Below are 11,016 nucleotides of genomic sequence, written 5' to 3' on the forward strand. Positions count from 1 at the left end.
AAATCTTACTTTATTTAGAAATGACCTAGCTATTTAATAAACTTGTATTATTTCGTTTAGTACAATTTTACGAATTTAAGTTACCCCAATCCTAAGAGATTATTTTAGATAGACATTTTGAAAATATAATTATTTTTATTAGTTTATCTAAAAGTTTTCATCTCATTTGTATATTTTTATATATATATAAAGAGTTACTTTTTTGTTGACAAACTTAGTTTACCTTAAATCTAGCCTCAATAAAAGTATTATATAATGATGATTTAAGACATGTCTTAGATTAGTAAACAATTATATTTAAATAAACATTATATTTAATATTGAATATTTTTCAGTTCACATGAACTTGAATTTAAGTAGAGTTCATTAATTTCATATTATCCAAAAGCAAAGACATACATTGAAACATAGATAATTTTAGATAGACAGATAGATATAGTTTTCCACTTGAAATTTAAAATATCTTTTTGATATATATATATATATATATTTTTTTTTTTTTTTTTCCTGAGTTCCACCAATTTGTTTACGGCTGGAGTCCCAGATAGAGTGGGCTGTGTATCCCAAGGACATGATAAGAGTTAACTTTAGGTTTTTTCTTAGGCCTGTTTTTGCTTCCCAGGCATAATTGGAGCTCCAGAAAAGTATTTTTTAACAAGTTAACCTTTTCCTAACTGCACATGTAAGAAGAACCGGTTTTGCAATTTCAAAAAAGATTTTATTTTAATCAGTTTTTTCTGGAGTCTAAAGAATATCATGGCCATTCAGTGTCAAAAATATCACTTCCACTTTTGGTAGTTACAGTATATTATTAATGATATATGCATGAAGGAATTGCTGTCACATTGGATGTAAAGCCTTGGCTACAAAATTTTGACAAATAGTAGGACTGTTAAGTATACCTTGAGGTAACACAGTCTATTGAAATCTTTTATGAGGCCCAATGTGATTAGGAAAAGAAAGAGAGAAAGTGAATCTCTCTCGGTCTAAAGGGTGTAAAGGTATATTTAAAAAGCAATCTTGTAAATCAGTAATAATAATGTGCCAATTTTGAGGAATAGTAGTAGGTGATGGGATCCTTGGTTGTAGTGCACCCATGGGTTTCATGGATGCATTAACTTTTCTAAGGCCTGTTAAGAGATGACATTTGTTAGATTTCTTTTTCATAACAAAAATATGAGAGTTCCAAGGAGAGTAAGATTCCTCAATATGTTTTAATTCTAACTGTGTGTCTATAAGTTCTTTCAGTTCAGTCACTCAGTCGTGTCTGAGTCTTTGTGACCCCATGAATCACAGCACGCCAGGCCTCTCTGTCCATCACCAACTCCGGGAGTTCACTCAGACTCACATTCATCGAGTCAATGATGCCATCCAGCCATCTCATCCTCTGTCCTTCCCTTCTCCTCCTGCCCCCAATCCCTCCCAGCATCAGAGTCTTTTCCAATGAGTCAACTCTTCGCATGAGGTGGCCAAAGTACTGGAGTTTCAGCTTTAGCATCATTCCTTCCAAAGAAATCCCAGGGCTGATCTCCTTTAGAATGGACTGGCTGGTTCTCCTTGCAGTCCAAGGGACTCTCAAGAGTCTTCTCCAACACCACAGTTCAAAAGCATCAATTCTTCCGCCCTCAGCTTTCTTCACAGTCCAACTCTAACATCCATACATGACCACTGGAGAAACCATAGCCTTGACTAGACGGACTTTTGTTGGCAAAGTAATGTCTCTGCTGTTCAATATGCTATCTAGGTTGCTCATAACTTTTCTTCCAAGGAGCAAGCGTCTTTTAATTTCATGGCTGCAGTCACCATCTGCAGTGATTTTGGAGCCCTAAAAAAAATAAACTCTGACACTGTTTCCACTGTTTACTCATCTATTTCCCATGACATAATGGGACCAGATGCCATGATCTTCGTTTTCTGAATGTTGAGTTTTAAGCCAACTTTTTCACTCTCCTCTTTCACCTTCATCAAGAGGCTTTTTATTTCCTCTTTAGTTTCTGCCATAAGGGTGGTGTCCTCTGCATATCTGAGGTTACTGATATATCTCCCGGCAATCTTGATTCCAACTTGTGCTTCTTCCAGCCCAGTGTTTCTCATGATGTACTCTGCATATAATTTAAATAAGCAGGGTGACAATATACAGCCTTGACGTACTCCTTTTCCTATTTGGAACCAGTCTGTTGTTCCATGTCCAGTTCTAACTGTTGCATACAAATTTCTCAAGAGGCAGGTCAGGTGGTCTGGTATTCCCATCTTTTTCAGGATTTTCCACAGTTGATTGTGATCCACACAGTCAAAAGCTTTGGCATAGTCAATAAAGCAGAAATAGATGTTTTTCTGGAACTCTCTTGCTTTTTCAATGATCCAGCGGATGTTGGCAATTTCATCTCTGGTTCCTCTGCCTTTTCTAAAACCAGCTTGAACATCAGGAAGTTCACGGTTCACATATTGCTGAAGCCTGGCTTGGAGAATTTTGAGCATTACTTTACTAGCATGTGAGATGAGTGCAATTGTGCAGTAGTTTGAGCATTCTTTGGCATTGCCTTTCTTTGGGATTGGAATGAAAACTGACCATTTCCAGGCCTGTGGCCACTGCTGAGTTTTCCAAATTTGCTGCCGTATTGAGTGCAGCACTTTGACAGCATCATCTTTCAGGATTTGAAAGAGCTCAACTGGAATTCCATCACCTGCACTAGCTTTGTTCGTAGTGATGCTTTCTAAGGCCCACTTGATTTCACATTCCAGGATGTCTGGCTCTAGATCAGTGATCACACCATCGTGATTATCTTGGTCGTGAAGATCTTTTTTGTACAGTTCTTCTGTGTATTCTTGCCACCTCTTCTTAATATCTTCTGCTTCTGTTAGGTCCATACCATTTCTGTCCTTTATTGAGCCCATCTTTGCATGAAATGTTCCCTTGGTACCTCTAATTTTCTTGAAGAGATCTCTAGTCTTTCCCATTTTATTGTTTTCCTCTATTTCTTTGCACTGATCATTGAAGTAGGCTTTCTTATCTCTCCTTGCTATTCTTTGGAACTCTGCATTCAAATGGGTATATCTTTCCTTTTCTCCTTTGCTTTTCACTTCTCTTCTTTTCACAGCTATTTCTAAGGCTTCCGCAGACAGCCATTTTGCTTTTTTGCATTTCTTTTTCTTGGGGATGGTCTTGATTCTGGTCTCCTGTACAGTGTCACGAACCCCCATCCCTAGTTCATCAGGCATTCTGTCAGATCTAGTCCCTTAAATTTATTTGTCACTTCTACTGTATAGTCATAAGAGATTTGATTTAGGTCATACCTGAATGGTCTAGTGGTTTTCCCTGCTTTCTTCAATTTCAGTCGAATTTGACAATAAGGAGTTCATGATCTGATCCATAGTCCGCTCCCAGTCTTGTTTTTGCACACTATAAAGCTTCTCCATCTTTGGCTGCAAAGGATATAATCAATCTGATTTCGGTGTTGACCATCTGGTGATATTCATGTGTAGAGTCTTCTCTTGTGTTGTTGGAAGAGGGTGTTTGCTATGACCAGTGTGTTCTCTTGGCAGAACTCTGTTAGCCTTTGCCCTGCTTCATTCTGTACTCCAAAGCCAAATTTGCCTGTTACTCCAGGTGTTTCTTGACTTCCTACTTTTGCATTCTGGAAGGGTTCAGATAGAGAGAAAAGATAAATGTTTCAATTTGTGTATAAAATATAGTTTTCCCAAATTGCTGTCATAATTAGTTTCAGGGGAAGGTTTTTTTTTTTTTCCTTACACCTGGAAAGCACATATTCTAACCAGCAATTTTTCAGACACAAACCATAAAAGTTATAAGCATATTCATCAGTCCTTCTGTTAAGCTTTGTGAAGTCATCAGGTTTTCCATTAGAATCCTTACCCAGTTCAGAAAGTGGTATTTATCTGAAAGTCATTTCTGTACATCTTCTTGAAGAGCAAGTATTTTTGTGAAACTTGATTAGTGCGCTCACAATATTTTGACATAGTAATTAGAATAATGCCTGATAACATTTTCCCCAAACATATCAGAATTTTAGGAGTGCCGTATGGTTTCTATGATATCTGTATTAGTAACATTTACCATACAATATAACCCGAGACTTATTACTCACTTGAGAATACTTCCCATGTCATTCTGTATAGAAAATGAGCCTAATTAGTGTAATATCTCTCTTTGGGGTGTTTGAGGGGCCCTCTGAAGCATCCCAAAGTCAGCTAGAAATCAAGTTCTTCATTACAATGACTTAGGAAGTTTTGTCAACAAATATCAAAAAGGTTTAGAACACTCCGCCAGATAGGATTATAGGTCATTGTGAAACAATAGCTTTTCATATAGCTAAAGTAACAATAAAAGATTTCAGAACAGATCACTTAAGAGATAAAGAAATTTAAATCTGTTATCAAAGGCAGTTCACCATCTGAAGAAAAGGTGTCATCTTAACAGACAGAAAAGCTAAATTCAAGTTTTGCAACAGACAGAAAAGCAAAATTCAAAGCTAGATAAGTTTTACTTTATTTAAAAGGCAAACTTAATTAAATTTATGTTACACTTATTTTAAACCATGTACAAAACTCACTTCTCATGGTTCACTTTTCACAAACCTGATTACTTTCTGTACCCATTACTTTGTTCTTCCATCCTAAAAAGCCATCTGTAAGTCAGGCTTACTTCCTTTTCCCTTCACAAAATTCAATTCCATTCCTTATACCTTCTTTACTGAAAACACACTTCGTGCTTTCCTTAAGCAACCAAGAATTGACTTTTTTTTTCTGCAGGTTGGTCCATTTTTAATACTGAGTCAAAAAAATCTGTTTTTGGCCTCCCCCGTCCCTTTTTATTGAGGTTAACATATTTCAGAATTTTAAGTAAACCATTGCTGTAACTGGGTAAACTTGCCCCAGGTCCATCCTTCAGAAACTGCTGTCATTATTGGCAATGCCATCCAGTCTTCAAGGGGGATATCAGCCTGGATCTGCTCTGTAATTATTGCAGAGCTCCAATTTGCTTTATCCGTGTCAATAGTTCCCCTCACTCATGAATATTTACTAGATCAGTGCATCCACCTATGCACTCTTTACCGATGAAGACCCAAGGTACCGTTCTGGCTCCTGTGAGCTGTTGCAAGTAATCTTGTATCTCAGTGGTGTCGCCGTTGGCTGTGATATCGACAAATTCCAAAAGCCCTTGTTTGAAGGGCAGTTGACTGAGGAGCTCCTGAGTCCATCTGCAGTAGGGGCAGGTTAGCTTGATGAACACGACCAACTTCTCAGACTGGATCTTGCTGTTCACGAATGCTTGAGACATGCTGCCTCCCCCGGGAGGACACCTTGACTGCCAAGAACTGACATTTATATTAGCATTTTATAGATTGGTGAGCATAAATACCAGTGATAATTTCTAAAATCTTTGCTGTCTTAGAACATTTTAGGATGACACCAAACAAAATGAGGGCAAAATGAGGACTGTAGCCCGGGAGGCAGCATCTCAGATAGCTCTGAGAGACTGCTTCAAAGTGGCAGTGGGGAAGGTCAATATATAAGGTTTTGGTGAATGGGAAGTTCAATACCATGAAGCACTTATTTTACAAAAGGTTTTTTGTTAGTCATGAGGATATGATGTCACTATAAAGGGATTTAGGGCTACTCTAGATAGGAGGAGATGCAATGATTAAGACCATAAAATCTGTTCCTAAAAACATTAAAAAAAAAAAAAAATCCAGCTGTCTAAAGACCCATCTCACCAGATTCCCTGGAGTGTGAAGTGCCTCACTCCATAGCTGTTGAAGGGCAACAGCTATAGGATCATGGGGTTCACTCTCCGTAGAGGCAGACGGCAAACACCTTTGTTGTTCAGTCACTGGCAGTGCTCTTGGTCAGTGCCACTTTGTAGTTGACAGGCGTTTGCAATGACCAATGTGTTCTCTTAACAAAATCGTTAGCTTTCCCCTGCTTCATTCTGTACTCCAAAGCCAAATTTGCCTGTTACTCCAGGTATCTCTTGACTTCCTACTTTTGCATTCCAGTCCCCTATAATGAAAAGGACATCTTTTTTTGGGTGTTCTATGAAATCTGTAGGTCTTCATAGAACTGTTCAACTTCAGCTTCTTTGGGATTAGTGGCTGGGGCATAGACTTGGATTACTGTGATATTGCATAGTTTGCCTTGGAAATGAACAGAGATCATTCTCTGTAGTTTTTGAGATTGCATCCAAGTACTGCATTTTGGACTCTTTTGTTGACTATGATAGCTACTCCATTTCTTCTAAGGGATTCTTGCCCACAGTAGTAAATATAATGGTCATCTGAACTAAATTCACCCATTCTGGTCCATTTTAGGTCACTGATTCCTAGAAAGTTGATGTTCACTCTTGCCATCTCCTGTTTGACCACTTCCAATTTACCTTGATTCATGGACCTAACATTCCAGGTTCCCACTCAATACGTTCTTTACAACTTCGAACTTTACTTCCACCACCAGAGACATCCAAACTGGGCATTGATTTTTCTTTGGCTCAGCCTCTTCACACCTTTTGGAGCTATTTCTCTGCTTTCCTCCAGTAGCACACTGGGCATCTACCAAGCTGGGGAGTTCATCTTTCAGTGTCGTATCTTTTTGCCTTTTCATAGTGTTGATGCTAGCAAAGTAATGCTCAAAATTCTCCAAGCTAGGCTTCAACAGTACATGAACCAAGAACTTCCAGACATTCAAGCTGGATTTAGAAAAGGCAGAAGAACCAGAGATCAAATTTCCGACATCCAAAACACAAGAGAATGTCAGAAAAACATCTACTTCTGCGTCACTGACTACACTAAAGCCTTTTACTGTGTGGATCACAACAAATTTTGGAAAATTCTTAAAGAGATGGGAATACCAGACCACCTTATCTGCTTCCCGAGAAACCTGTATGCAGGTCAAGAAGCAACAGAACCAAACATGGAACAATGGACTGGTTCCAAATTGGGAATGGAGTACAAAGAAGTACGTCAAGGCTGTATATTGTCACTCTGCTTATTTAACTTAGCTTCAGAGTACATCATGCAAAATGCCAGGCTGGATGAAGCACCAGCTGGAATCAAGATTGCTGGGAGAAATATCAATAACCTCCGATATGCAGATGACAGCACCCTTATGGCAGAAAGTGAAGAGGAACTGAAGTGGAAGAGGAGAGTGAAAAAGCTGGCTTAAAATTCAACATTCAAAAAACTAAGATCATGGCATCCAGTCCCATCACTTCATGGCAAATAGATGGGGAAACAATGGAAACAGTGAGAGACTTTATTTTCTTAGGCTCCAAAATCACTGCAGCCATGAAATTAAAACACACTTGCTCCTTGGAAGAAAAAGTATGACCAACCTAGACAGCATATTAAAAAGCATAGACATTACTTTGCCCACAAAGGTCCACCTAGTCAAAGCTATGGTTTTTCCAGTAGTCATGTATGGATGTGAGAGTTGGGCCATAAAGAAGGCTGAGTGTTGAAGAATTGATGCTTTTGAGTGATGGTGTTGGAGAAGACTCTCGAGAGTCCCTAGGAAGGCAAGGAGATCAAACCAGTCAATCGTAAAGCAGATGAACCTGGAATATTCATTGGAAGGACTGAAGCTGAAGCTTCAGTATTTTGGCCACCTGATGCAAAAAGTGACTCATTAGGAAAGACCCTGATGCTGAAAACAGTTGAAGGCAGGAGGAGAAGGGGGCAGAGGATGAGATGGTTGGATGGCGTCACTGACTCAATGGACATGAGTTTGAGCAAGCTCCAGGAGATGGGAAGGACAGGGGAGCCTGGTGTGCTGCAGTCCATGGGGTCACAAAGACTTGGACACAACTTGAGCAACTGAACAACAACTCAAGAAGAGGAAGCAGAAAAGAGAGAGAAGGACACTCTCCCCTCCCCACTTCTCCTTTTATTATAAAACTGTAGCCCACTATTTACTCTGGCCAGCACCCTCTCCCCCTCTGCTTGTAAGCCTCACAAGTGTCCTATCTTTTTTTGTTTGTTTGTTTTCAATCAGCACAGGCTGCCATAGAAATATGATATAGATGTCTAGAGACACAGAAAAGATCTTGTTGCTAGCGCAGGAGACAGGGTAGATGGTATGTAAGGAGGAAGAAACTTTCCTGTCTGAGTGCTGCTCACAGGATCTGAAAATTGACATTCTTCTTAACTTGGGGATTTTTCGCCTATGTTTTAAGTCTAACCCTGTTTAAACTCAAGTCTGTAAATTTAGGTATTCTACCTGGTATTTGTGTATTTTTAAAAAATAAATACTTATTTATTACTTATTTGGCTGCAATGACTCTTAGTTGTGGCAAGTGGGATTTAGTTTCCCGTCCAGGAATGGAACCTTGGCCCACTGCATTGGAAGCATGGAGTCTTAGTTACTGGGCCACCAGGGAAGTCCTCAAATATCTCTAAGCTGGTAAGTTTTGCATTGCAATGCCTGTTTTGTGACTAAGTTTTAAAATGAAACTATGAGATCTCTATTGGGATATATGTATTGCTCAGGTTAATTTGTAGGTGAGCTCTATTTAACTGTCTTTTTAAAAAGTGCTTACAAATTAAACATGTCTAAATATAACAGAAACTAAGCTAAACGGATTTTGGATTCATATGACCCAAGAAACTTTTAGTATTAAATTAACATGTGGCATTAAAATTTGTTGTTTGCTTGTAATTTAATAGAGACATGTCATTTAGACACATCACTATTAAGCACAACGTTTTTATGGTACCCAGGTTTACTCAAAGTCAGTAAGTATATTTGTTGTAAAGTTTGTCAGCAAGAAAATTAACTCACGGCTTTCCTGGAGGCTCAGCAGTAAAGAATCCCCTTACCAATGCAGGAGACGTGGATTCAATCCCTGATCTGGGAAGATCCCACATGCTGTGGAGCAACTAAGCCCATGCAACACAACTACCGAGCCTGTGCTCTAAAGCCTGGAAGCCACGACTGCTGAAGCCCACGTGCCCTAGAGCCCGTGCTCTGCAAAAGAGAAGCCAGCGCAGTGAGAAGCCAGTGCACCTCAGCAAACAATAACATGCCTGCAAATAGAGAAAGCCCGAGCAGCAACGCAGACCCAGCACAGCCAAAATTAAATAAATAAATATTTTTGAAATGTGTTTTTCACTTGGGGTATACTTTGTACAACTTTTAGTGATCAAGACACTCACTTTCCTGGACAAATTTTACAAGCCTATGTTATCAATTAACCAGACTCATTTTACAAGCAAATTAATCTTAACTTGGCTACGTTTGGGACAAATGAGGGTGATTTAAGAAGAAAGGAATTATGTTTTAATAGATATTAAATTTTAGTTTGGCTGAGAGCAGTATCTACTGTCTAAAACTCACTTTTTAAATAGCGCTTTTGTCATATTATTGTAAAGTTTAATTGAGTTGTTAGGAAGATATTCTAGGCTTGGGTCTGAAGCTCAGCAGTGTAAGCTATCTTTGGATGCAGATCAGATGCCCATAATCTATAACCAAGGGATTATATGTTCTAGAAAAAAAAAATCATTTAAAGGACTGTGTCCAGCCTGGATAAATGCCTCTTATGAGGTATTCTCAACATCCTGCACAAGGATACTGAAGGGAATCAGCTTCCAGGATTTACCCTCCTCCCCTGACCCTTTACTTCCAATTTGCAGCCAGACCAGTTCCTGAAAGCTCCCTGTCAATGCCACTGGACACACACTCTGTACTATTCCTTTGGGACAGTTTCTCAGCCATTCACACCTGGCTGAGAGGGTACTAGGAAGGGATAACATCTAAAGCTGTAAGCACAAGTCCTGATTAAACTTCACAGTGAAGTGCGACACAGGAACGTAACTTCTGGATAGCTAACTACTGCTCGAGGGATGGGAATGGCAAGGACTGTCTCGGCCGGGGTTCCAGTCAAGGCCACTAGCCCAGAGTCAAGGGCACCCAAGGGTGAGGAGACTGCCCACTATATTCAGGAGCTCCTTCTCTGTACCCCGAGTTGCCCAAGGGCCAAATCTCAGCCCAGACAGCACCTGCAGCGTGTAAGTTACGGACCAATTGCCCCATGGCTCCGCCTCTGTGAGAAGCGCCTTTCTCCATGTCCATCTTTCTCTGCCTTTCTCCTTGTCCATCTCCTTGTCCATAGTCAGCAGAAGATAAATTGATACATTTTGCTGAGAACTGAACTTTCCAAGATGGGAGTTTACCCAGTTAATGAGATCTTTTGATCTCATCCATAGGGAGATTTGCAGACTTTTCTCTCCCACAGGCAGCTAGGGTCCCTGCTGACCCAGTGGCAACCGGAGCCCAACAGGGCCACGCGGGGGGTGGGGGGCACTGCCACTGTCCCTGAGGCAGGTCCGTGGCTGCATGACTGTTTAACAGAGGTTATGAAAACACTTACAGTAAAACCTGTCCATTATGAAAAAGTGCAGGTAGTACAACAGGGGTGAGATGAAAATTGGAAAGCATTTCAAGAGAGGTTGGTAGCAGCTTCAAAAAAAATATAGCAGGGGCTTTTCTGGTGGCTCACTGGGAAAGAATCCATGTGCCAATGCAGGACACATGGGCTCTATCTCTGATCCAGGGAGATCCCATGTTTGATGGAGCAATTAAGCCCGGAAGCTGAAACTACTGAAGCCCAGGCCCTAGAGCCTGCGCTCGGAAACAAGAGAAGCCACTGCAGTGAGAAGCCCATGCTGAGAAAAGCCCACACAGCAACAAAGACAGAGCATAGACGGAAAAAAAAAAATATATATATATATATATATATATATATATGTATATATATACACACACATACATATATATATAGGAGTGTGGATCCCTTCTCCCTCGAGAGACAGGCCCTTTTGGGGGCAACTAAGCCTACCCTGCCACAGGCATCAGGAGTGAGATTCAAAAAGCAACTGCTAGTCCTCAGACCCCTCTGAGCGATTTGCTCCAAGTGGCTTATTCAGTTTTTTATAATAGGGACATGGTTGAAAAGGCTGAACACTCCCAGAGAAATACACAAAGGGCTGAAATGATGATTGTAGC

General features: G+C 40.1%; 1 pseudogene; it reads right to left on the reverse strand.

The window, feature by feature from the left end:
• Positions 1-5,023: 5,023 nt before the first annotated feature.
• On the reverse strand, positions 5,024-5,299 carry LOC109571955 (glutaredoxin-1 pseudogene; annotated as a pseudogene).
• Positions 5,300-11,016: the final 5,717 nt, after the last annotated feature.

The sequence above is a fragment of the Bos indicus genome, chromosome 18 (assembly GCF_029378745.1).
Source record: "Bos indicus isolate NIAB-ARS_2022 breed Sahiwal x Tharparkar chromosome 18, NIAB-ARS_B.indTharparkar_mat_pri_1.0, whole genome shotgun sequence".
Classification (NCBI taxonomy): domain Eukaryota; kingdom Metazoa; phylum Chordata; class Mammalia; order Artiodactyla; family Bovidae; genus Bos; species Bos indicus.